At 38.6% G+C, this 10634-nt stretch overlaps 1 protein-coding gene and 1 pseudogene across 3 annotated transcripts in view; both read right to left on the bottom strand.

The window, feature by feature from the left end:
• LOC143648794 (uncharacterized) overlaps window positions 1-10634 on the bottom strand; it is a 130031-nt gene that overhangs the window by 11546 nt on the left and 107851 nt on the right. The window contains exon 11 of one of the 2 annotated variants that reach the window (XM_077119276.1): window positions 158-384. The exons of the other annotated variant lie outside the window; for it this stretch is intronic. The gene's annotated coding sequence lies outside the window, so the exon portion shown is untranslated. The remainder of the gene's footprint in view (window positions 1-157; window positions 385-10634) is intronic. 2 annotated transcript variants of the gene reach the window in all.
• Window positions 397-10634, bottom strand: part of LOC143647768 (transmembrane protein 132B-like) — a 64647-nt pseudogene continuing 54409 nt past the window's right edge. Inside the window, exon 4 of the transcript XR_013158180.1 lies at window positions 397-9765. The product of XR_013158180.1 is annotated as a transmembrane protein 132B-like (transcript). The remainder of the gene's footprint in view (window positions 9766-10634) is intronic.

Below are 10634 nucleotides of genomic sequence, written 5' to 3'. Positions count from 1 at the left end.
ATGTTCTAGAGTAAAAAAATTATTTACTACCTGTTCTAGTTTGCTAGCTGCTGGAATGCAACACACCAGAGATGGATTGGCTTTTAATAAAAGGGGATTTATTTTGTTGGTTCTTCAGAGGAAAGGCAGCTAACTTTCCACTGAGGTTCTTTCTTACGTGGAAGGCACAAGATGGTCTCTGCTGGTCTTCTCTCCAGGCCCCTGGGTTCCAACAACTTTCCCCGGGGTGACTTCTTTCTGCATCTCCAAAGGCCTGGGCTGAGCTGCTAGTGCTGAGATGAGGAATGCTGAACTGCTTAGCAGTGCTACGTTGCAATCTCCCATTTAAGCACCAGCCAATTAAGTCAAACATCACTCATTGCAGCAGACACGCCTCCTAGCTGACTGCAGATGTAATTAGCAACAGATGAGATTCACGTACCATTGGCTTATGTCCGCAGCAACAAGACTAGGTATGCTCACCTGGCCAAGTTGACAACTGAATCTAACTATCACACTACCCTAAGTGAGGAGAAATGAAAGATGGGCTTTACTGCTGACTACTGAATTCAAGAAATTTTAAGTTACCATTTGTCACCATTTGAAATAAAAGTTCCAGTGTTGATGTAATGTTTAAATTACACATTTTTCAAACTATTTGGCATCCTTTTCTCCTTTTCATTAAGCTTTTCTTTATTGATTTAGGAGTCAGTACTTATATTGAAAAAGTTGTGCTCTATAAATCCTGTGTAAAATTATTCCTTTTTAGGTACTTTATTAGGTAGAATCAGAGAACAGATTTTGTTGGATTCTTCATGCTTATGTATATGCACAGACATAGCTGAACATGTTGTATCATAGTAACATTCTTTTCCTTTCACTGACCACTATTTTAGAAATAAATTTCTTTTAGCTTACTCTCTCAAAATGTTTTATAATTTGACATAGAATATTTTCCCTCTGGTTACAGTATACATTCACCTATCTCCTCTCTCCAGTTAGATTGCTCAAATACAGTAAGTTTTTATAATTAAAAGAATGAGATGCAACCAAAAACTCACTAGCACAACAAAATAAAAAAGACAAGACCAAGGGTATGTGGAGAAATTGGAGCCTTACTACACTGATAATGGTAATGTAAACTGGTACAAATATTTAGAAAGCAGACTGGAAGCTCCTCCAAATGTTAACCATGGATTTACCATATGACCCAGAAATTCCACACCTAGTTATATATGAGAGAAATGATGATATCTTTCCACATTCACATAAAAACACATGTAAACAAAGAGTTCATGCAGCATCGTCATAACAAGTGGAAAATGGAAACAACCCAAATATTCATCAACTAGTGAAAAGATAGTTAAAATATGGTCAATCCATACAATATGATATTATTCTGTCATAATGAGGAATGAAGTGCTAATACTGGCTGTAACTTGGACTGATCTCAAAATCATTGTGCAAAATTAAAGAAGCCAGTCACAAAAGACCACATATTGTATGACTCTATCTATATGAAAATGTCCAGAGTAGATAAATCTGTGACAACAGACAGTGGATTAGTGGTTGCCTAGAGTTAATGCGGTTGGGGGGAAATAGGGAATGGCTAGTAATGGGTAGGGGGTTTCCTTGAGGAGGTCCAAAAATGTTCTAAAATTGACTGTGGCAATGGCACAAATATATTAAAAATACTGAATTGTACATTTTAAATGGGTGAATTCCTTGGCAAGTGACTTATATCTTAATATAGCCTTTATAAACAAGGCCAAAGTAAAAGGAGCTCATTCAAGTTACCTTGAAAGATTGTCTGCTTAGTATTTGGGTCAATATGAGATTGATTAGTGCTTCTAAAAAATCAATTTTTATTAAAGCATTGACTTTTTCTGCTTAGTTCAAATGGACCCAGATTCTCTCACATTGAGCAGCAGCTCCCTCCCTGCCCCATGTCACACTCCTGAATGATGTGTGGTCTCTGTGGGACCCGAACATTCATTGATGTCAGATATGTGTGTTAGGCACAACAAAGAATCACTGAGATCAAGAGAAGCAGTGGCTCTTAAAGCTCCAGACACCCACCTCCCATTGCACTAGCCTCTCCATGCACTACCTTTATTTCCTGAAAACATCAATCATGAAGTAGAATCTGAATTTCTAAGGCATTGAGAGAACACCCTGAAGCTGCATTTCTCAAAGTGCATGCACAGTCCTTTAGGATTTAAATAGGTGTTAGCCAAAAGTAAGCAAATAAACATTGAGTCAATTAAAATACAAAAAGTTGAAAAAATTGAAGTGGGTACTTAATTGCAAATGTAGGGTTAAGGAATGCTTGAAATATTTCTCTATAGCTGTGCTTCCTACAGCCATAAGTGTGCTCTGAAAATCTTCAAGATGAGAAAATAAAAGAGCATTTCTCAAAGCAGAATATATTCAAAAAGTAATGTTTCAGTGTTTTTATTAGTTGGTTTGTTTGTTCAGATCATCTAATCTGGGCAGTTTCAAAATTATAACACACTTGGAGAAATGCCCTGCTAAGGAAGTCACTGCAGTAAAACACACACAGACCCTGTTTGCCAGAGTTTCTATTTTACTTCAAATCTACCTACTTTTCCCAAGTGCTCCAACAACTCCCTTTCACTCTTTGGCTTAGGACTCACCTGAATTCTGGCCGCTCCTTCTCAGTCCTCCACTTCCTTCATGGCCATGAAAGCTATAGTGACAGAAATATCCAGCACACAAACCCCATACTTTAGCTCCCTTTTTGTTCTCTCCTCCCTCTCCCTTTATCCCTCTCCTTCCCTCTCACTTGCTTCCTACTTTCCAGGTGAAACTCACCTAACACTAAATTAGCCATTGTATGTGAAATTCAGAGACATTAGTATTTTCACAGTATTGCACAACCACCATCTCTAGTTCCAAAGCATTTCCATTATTCTTAAGGGAAATCACAGACTCCAGGTCACATCTCTTTCTGGCTTGGGGTCAGCTGAACTCTGCCTTCCTGCCCTACTGGCCACCTCTGGAATCACATTTAAAATTTGAGTCCCTCAGGGAAGCTCTCTACCTGATTTGCTCTTCTACCTCCTAAAAGTCAAGAACAAAGGGCATCCTGCCCTTGGGAATCCCATTTCCTCAGCCTGGAACACTATTTTGCCATTTAACTGCAAACTTTTACCTAAATTGTTTTCAAATGTCCTGAAATTGTTGTGAAATCTAAATATAGCAGTGACTGAAGTAGGCATACTACTAAGTCTTTTAGGCATTTAAATACATCTGTAACCATTTTGGGTGGTGGACATCCCCCCTGAATTTGATTTAAAAACTAAGCACACTTAGGACTGTCCACCTCAACCGTGTCCTTTTAAGCCTTGCACGTTTAAAACAGAAACATCTGTGTGCTCAGTCACTCATTCACCTGGACCATTTTTAAGGCATGTACCATTTGAAAAATTAGAATATGGAAATAATAATTGATAGCACTGTCCTATACTGGACTGTATAACCAAGCAGGCTTCTACATCATGTGCAGCTCAGTCCAGATGCCGGTTCAGCTTGCCAAGGAAACTCATCTGGCAGTCTTCGTAGTTTTTTGCATAGATCAGTCTGGCTCCAAAGTGATAAAAAATGCTCCAGGACACTGCTCCCTGAGTTCTCTCTTTCAGCTGCTTGTTTAGAGGAGAATCAGGGCACCCAACACATGCTGGTGGCCCACTAATGTCATCGACCTTTGGATGTGGGGAAGAAAATTTGTTAAGAAACACCTTTATATGTCTAAAGTAATGCCAATCACTTTGTTGCCTGAGAATCTGCCACAGAGCCCTGTAGCCATTAGTGATTGAGGGAGCATGGCTGTAGGCTTAGTGTTGAAAGTTATCTGAGACAGCTAACATGACACAGTCTCTGGAGGGCATTTGCTTTCCACAAACTGAATTTTGACAGAGGGTGAGTGAGTGATGCCTGGGCCACTATGGGCAACAAACTGTAAAGGGTAGAAACAGAGAAGGGGTTCCCTTTCCTGGTTAAAATTTGCAGGAGAGTAGAGACCCTAGGTATTGAAAATTTTTTGTTGTTTTGGAGTTAAATGTAACACTTTAGCTTTCCTGGTGGCTCAGCAGGCAGAGTTCTTGCCTGCCATGCTGGAGACCCAGGTTCAATTCCTGATGCCTGCCCATGCAAAAAAAAAAAAAAAAAAACATACAATTTAAACCATAGAGATACCAAAATGAAAAAAGGGAAAGTGTAGATAAAGTAATGAAGCACTGAAGAATATTTAAATGTTTATTTTTATGATAAAAATGATGTATTACCCTTTGATTAGAAAACACCTTTATACAGGGAAATGAAGTAACTTTATTTCTGAAACATTTCACCCCCCAAAATTTTCACCATCCTTCTATCCTTTACCTAACATGTGATATATTACATCATACACATGTAATTTTAATGGAGATGTTTACTTAGCTTATAAGCCATTTATCTTGTCCGTATAAAAACTGAAATGTAAGACCAAGGTCATTATTGAAATGATGTGTCAGTGATGTGTAGGGTTCAGTGGAAGGTCCTCTGTGGCTTTAGCTGTGGGACTCAGTGCCCTTTTCTGATAGACAGAGATTTACTGTGGTCCCAACATCCCAACACAGGGGAGATGCCTTTTGGAAAGAGTTAGAAGAATGCTGCATAAAATGCCAAAGGCATACTAAACAACTTAGAAACCAGCAAGGTACAAAGTGTTAGTCTATGGATGTGGCACTGGGATAAAAAAATAATCCTTCAGTTTACCTGCTCTGATCTTTTCAAACAGAAACTTCCTGGCTAGATTTTAAGATTTTAGTCTGGAAAAGTAACCTATCTGGTGTCCAGTCTAACACAGCCAGGAAGGTAAACTTCTCTTCTCTTTGTATGCACAGTGTTGTGTGTTTGTTAGGTGGTTGTTCTAATTTGCAGCTGCCGGAATGCAATATACCAGAAATGGAATGACTTTTAAAAAGGGGGATTTAATACATTGATAGTTTACAGCTCTAAGGCCATAAAAATGTCCCAATCAAAGCAAGTCTACAAAAATGTCCAAATTAAGGCACCAATAAGAGGTTACCTTCACTCAAGAAAGGCCTATGAAGTTCAGGGATTCTCTCTCAACTGGAAAGGTAAGTCTTCTAGCTTCCTCTCCAGGCCTCTTGCTTCATGAACTTCCCCAGGGACATTCTCCTTCATCTCCAAAGGTCACTGGTCAGTGGACTCTGCATCGTGGCTCTCTCATCTTTTTAAAAATGGGACTCTCTCCAAAATGCTTCCTCTTTTATGGTTTCCAGTAAACTAATCAAGACCCACATGGAATGGGTGGAACCACACCTCCATGGAGATAATCTTATCAAGTTTCCAACATTAAGTATTGAATAGGGTTTAAAAGAAACAGTTGCTCCCACAAGATTGATTAGAATTAAAACATGGCTTTTCTAGGGTACATAAGTTCTTTCAAACCCGCACAGCGTTCTTCTGGGAAAAACTACAATTTGATTTAAAAACTAAACACACTTAGGACTGTCAACCTCAACCTTATCCTTTTAAGCCTTGCAGATTTAAAACATTCTGTCAAATGAAAGAGACCCTAGAGGAATCTCCAGTTCTTTGCTTTGGTCAGTGATTCTAGAGCCCTGCACTCTGGCCCCTTCAGCAGCCTATTTGGAGCCTGGGTGCAGTCATCTTCCTTTCTGTACTGAATTAAGTCATGTGGTCCTCATGCAGCATCTGAACCACCCTGCATGTAACCCAAAACCTTCCCAGCTGATGAGGCCTCAGGATAAATTTGCACATCAGTTCTTGTGGAAAAGGAAAGGACTTACAAATACCACTGGGTTCAAGTTATTCATTCAGACTGATATGGCCATCTTGGGTACAAATAGCTGGAAGGGATTTAGGCATATGTAAGCCCAAGGGAATTCAATTTCAAGACTTAATAAATTCTACCTCCTATTTCAGTTTAGATATTTTGGGATGCAGTGCCTATTAGTTTTAATTGGACTAGTTAGAAAACAAGGCAACATAACCCATGGATTCTAATCAGCTTAAAATAGTTAGAACAGATAAATGTCAATTAAATTTTGTGAGTCTGAATAGATTCATGCCAAATCAGAAAACAATTGAAAGCCACTGAAGACTTCCAATAAATCCTTTATTCTCTCAATTTTGATATCCATATACACACAGGTGTGTGTCTGTGTGTGTGTGTTGCATGTTTAAGGAGACTCCTTTCACCAGCCTTTCCATTTGTTTTTCATTCTGAACTGTCTGAGTTTTTACATACATGAACAAAGGGGAGCAAAAGTCAATCTGGCTGACACCACTCATCCAGCTCTTCTGGGACACCCATGGCTCATTCTAATGCCCCATATTTGCTCCTTCACCACATCAATGCTCAACTTTCCATGCTACCTTAGTGATGGACCAATAGAAGTAGTTTCTTTTGCTTACCATGCCTCCCTCAAACTATACCACTCACCCAAATTCTTCCTCTACAGTAGGAAGCAACCTGCTCTCTTTGTGAGACTCACAACTAATGGAGCTGAGGACCCTCCATTTCAGAAATGAATTGCCATTAGGCCTGAGCCAAAGGTAGAGGACCCAGGGAGAGAGAATTAAAAATATCTTACAGAAGGAGCAGAATGCATTTAGATAACAGTACCCTAATTAGCATGTGAACTTCTCTTCAGCCCTTCACCACTGGTTTGGGGCTACCTCCACCAAACTCTTTAAACAGCATTTGCAATTTCCTTTGGCTAACTGAGGAGCTCTTCCTACAAGCCTTTTGCTATCTTCTTGAAACTTCCTTCTGCAGCAAATACCTTGGTCTCCAGGTTTCATTCATTCTGTAATCAAATTGAAGGATTTCTGGAATGTTATCAGTTTCAGTTCTTAAGGCTCACAGTAATTCTTTTGGAACCAATTGAATACCTGCCTCAGTTATCAACTGCACCTCACCTGCAACTTGCATCCTGTCCCATAACATAATGTGGTCCTATGGGCAAAAGATACAGGAAGAGCTTTAGACCTGCCAAGGAGATGACACCCTGGGAGAAGTGGGGCTGTGCCATCCAGATCCAGGGAGAGCTATCCTATGCTCAGTCATTAGCCATTGGGTGTCAAGGGAAGTATCTCAGGTAGCTTCTGACTGTGCTCCTAAATTTTGGTCTCAATATTCTAGTTCTTAGAAATGCAAATGGATCAACAAAGCTTATGATAAGGCATACTAGTTCAGTGTCTGTTTTGCAAGAAATCCCATCTTGATAAATGAAAATGTTACACTTCCCTGATCTGGAATTCTTGCTTTGTTGACATGATAAATACTGTTGTATAAATAATATTTTATATTTAAAACTTATTCTGTATTCCAGGGGTTTCATTATTTTCTTCTTCTTTCCCCTCTGATTTTCCAAATGTAGTGTTTTTTTTCATCACACCTACTCCTTGGGCTCTGGAAGAGTTATTTATTTGGGGGATTCATTGAGAATCTCATTGCTTGTCTCTCTCAGTACACTCACTAAAAAGGGTCTATCTCTGCTGGAAAAATGATTGAGGGTACTTTTTGTTTTGTTTTGGACACTATATGTCCATGGAAGAATTTCTATTCTCCTAAGTTGAAACATCATTCTACTTATTTTTATTTTTGTTCTGATAAAATGAGAGGTTTAATGGGCAGCTATTTCTTAGGCAATTTCCTATCAATTCTACTTTTAGATTTCAGTTTGGATAATAAATTATATTGATCACAAAGTACTTGCATACATATAGCTATTTTGAGGTACTACAGCCCTCAGAAATGAACCTCAAGAGTTCCTCATTAATTTACAACAGGGATAGGATAAAAATAAATTATTGTGATTCACAACATTTCTTCAAATTTTGCAAGTTTCATATAGAAAATTGTAAAGTGATGGTCCTCCCTCACAATGTACTATTTAAAGTAAAACCTTCTCCAGGTGTGATGGAAGAAAGTTCAACAAAGGAAGAAGGAAAGACTAAACAAGAACAAGAATAAGCTTCTTTGACATTGACCCTAAATATTGATATGTGGGAAACTGAACACTGGACATCATGTATGGACACCCAGGAAATAACATGACATGTAAATCCAAAAGACCTCAAAGAAAAGACTGAAATTTCTTCTCTTTGTGTTTCAAAAACAATTCCAGAGTTCAAAGTAATCAAATGCAGCCACTAAATGTATATAAAAACAATTAGCTCTGCTCATAATAAATAAGGAAAGCTGCATTCAGTTATCTTTCACATACATTTAATCTCAGGCCAAGGGTAAGAACTGTCCACTCTGCTTCATAAAATCTAGAATAGAAAAATCCATGCCCAAATCTTTTCTAATTTCAAATGATTGTTTCTCATAAGATGACTAAAAATATCTGTGGGGTGAGGTTTGGTACATTCACACTAAGCTAGAACCAGGAAGCATATAAAACTACTATCTTAGAATTTCTACATTAACAAACAATCACTGTTTTAGAAGCATTGCCTAGAGTAAAACCTAGCCACTTTAATTTTCTAGGCACTTCTACTTAATTACAAAGGATCCTCCAGACTTCCACAAATTGAGTTTGTTAAAAAAAAATCCCTTTTTGCCTTTCAAACTCACTGCTTCACCATTAATAAAACAGAAGGCTTAAAGGTAAATAGGAACATCAGAAGGTAGTTCCCCTCTGATCCTGTCATTTTTCCACGTATTCTTCTAAACTCCTAGGAGTCTCCCTGCCCCATCTTGGCAGACCCACTTGAGGTTGTCATCACTGTCAAACTTAACTCTCTTCATTTTTGAGTCTGAAGGATTTATAAGGTCAGGTTTCATTACTTTCCCACAGATAGAGTCAGACAGTCTGAGAAGTCAGCTATGGAAAGTCTTCTGGGAGTTGCCATTGAGATGGAAATTCCTCTTCTCAAACTGCTGTCCCCCGTCTACCATGGTTGTGCACTCCTCTGATGGGAGGGTCATGCCAACAGGGTTCTCCAGCAGCTCCCTCTCATTCTCCAGCCAAATCCATTCATGGGAATGGGGATGTCAAATTACTCACTCTTGGCAAACTTTTTGTGACTGTATTTCCTAACAAATGCAACACAGTTGATTAAGAAAACCAGAATGACCAGGTAGAAGAAACAGAGCAGGGTGTACATGCCAATCTGCAAGTCAGTCCCATGTAAGTCCCTGTCAGGTCATCAGGTTTATTGGGATCTGGTAACTTTCCTCCAATGGAGCAGCTTGTGAAGAAATTTGTATCATCAGTCAAGTAACTTCCCTTCCATGGGAGACTGTGGGACAGCAGTTTGAGAAGTGAATGTGATTTTATGGGTACTTTCCTCTCGGTCAGTGGATGCAATATGTTGCAACCACACCTGAACTGTTCTCTCCTGGTTTCCTTCACATTCTATGGAATTACTGATGTAGACTTTACATTCCCAATTTATGCCCTCAATATCATTGGTGTGTCCTTGGTGCTCATTCTTTTTTTTTTTTTCTTCAAATATCGCTCTGACTTTTCCTTCACCCAGAGTAAACACACTTTTCCTCTTTGTCTTCTGACAAGGCTCACTGATCATAAGTTCAAGCTTACTCAAATGTTATTGCTCTTCACCTCCTCCAACCATATGGGTCACTTGGAAATTTGGCTGGATAGACACCCCCATTTCATCCAATGATGAGATAATGATTGGAAAATCTTTGTGATCATAAATGTCTAAAGGTGTCACTGAACCATCAGTGAATAAAATCCAAGTGCTGACTACTGCTTTCTAAGACAAATGAAGCCAAAGCATTATGTTATAACCTAATTTATGCAAATTTGCGAAAACAAAAAATATGATTTCCTATATATTAGTCTTCAAATATACAGATTGAGAAAAATAAAGTCCTATATTTCATAATCTTGAACAGTTTTTGTCATGCCTTGAACTGGCATCAATTATTTACTATAGCCCCACTGGAGTATGAAACAAACATCATACATCAAAAATGCAGTAAAATGTATATGTTTATTACATGATGTATTAGTTAGGGTTCTCTAGAGAAACAGAATCAACAGGAAATATCCATAAATATAAATTTTATAAAAGTGTCTCATAAACATGGGAATGAAAAGTCCAAAACCTGTAGGGTAGGCTATGAAGCTGACAACTCCAATGCAGGGTCTGGACAAATTCCACAGGAGAGGCTTGCCAGCCAAAGCAGGAAGAGGAGAGAAGCTGTCTTTTCTTAATCCTTCTTAAAAGATTTCCACTGATTAGATTAAATATCACTCATTGCAGAAGACACTCACCTTGGCTGATTACAAATGGAATCAGCTATGGATGTAGCCGACATGATCATGATTTAATTCTATGAAATGTCCTCATAGCAACAGACAGGACAGCACTTGCCCAAACAGACAAACAGGTACCACCACCTGACTGAATTGACACCTGAACTTGCCACCCCTTGTCAACTTGGCAGCTATATACAACACCTTAAACCATACTTAATTTCTAAATAGAAAACAATAAAAGATATTTTTTCCTCACCTAACAATACTTAACTGTCCTGCCTACAAACCAGAAACACATTGTATCCCCAGAGTAGGGTGCAGGTCCTTGGGAAATATACACTCTTAAACTTGATCCCTTAC

This window comes from Tamandua tetradactyla, chromosome 10 (genome assembly GCF_023851605.1).
Source record: "Tamandua tetradactyla isolate mTamTet1 chromosome 10, mTamTet1.pri, whole genome shotgun sequence".
Lineage (NCBI taxonomy): Eukaryota > Metazoa > Chordata > Mammalia > Pilosa > Myrmecophagidae > Tamandua > Tamandua tetradactyla.
The sequence above is the reverse complement of the archived record's forward strand: the minus strand, read 5'-3'. Positions and strand labels throughout refer to the sequence as shown.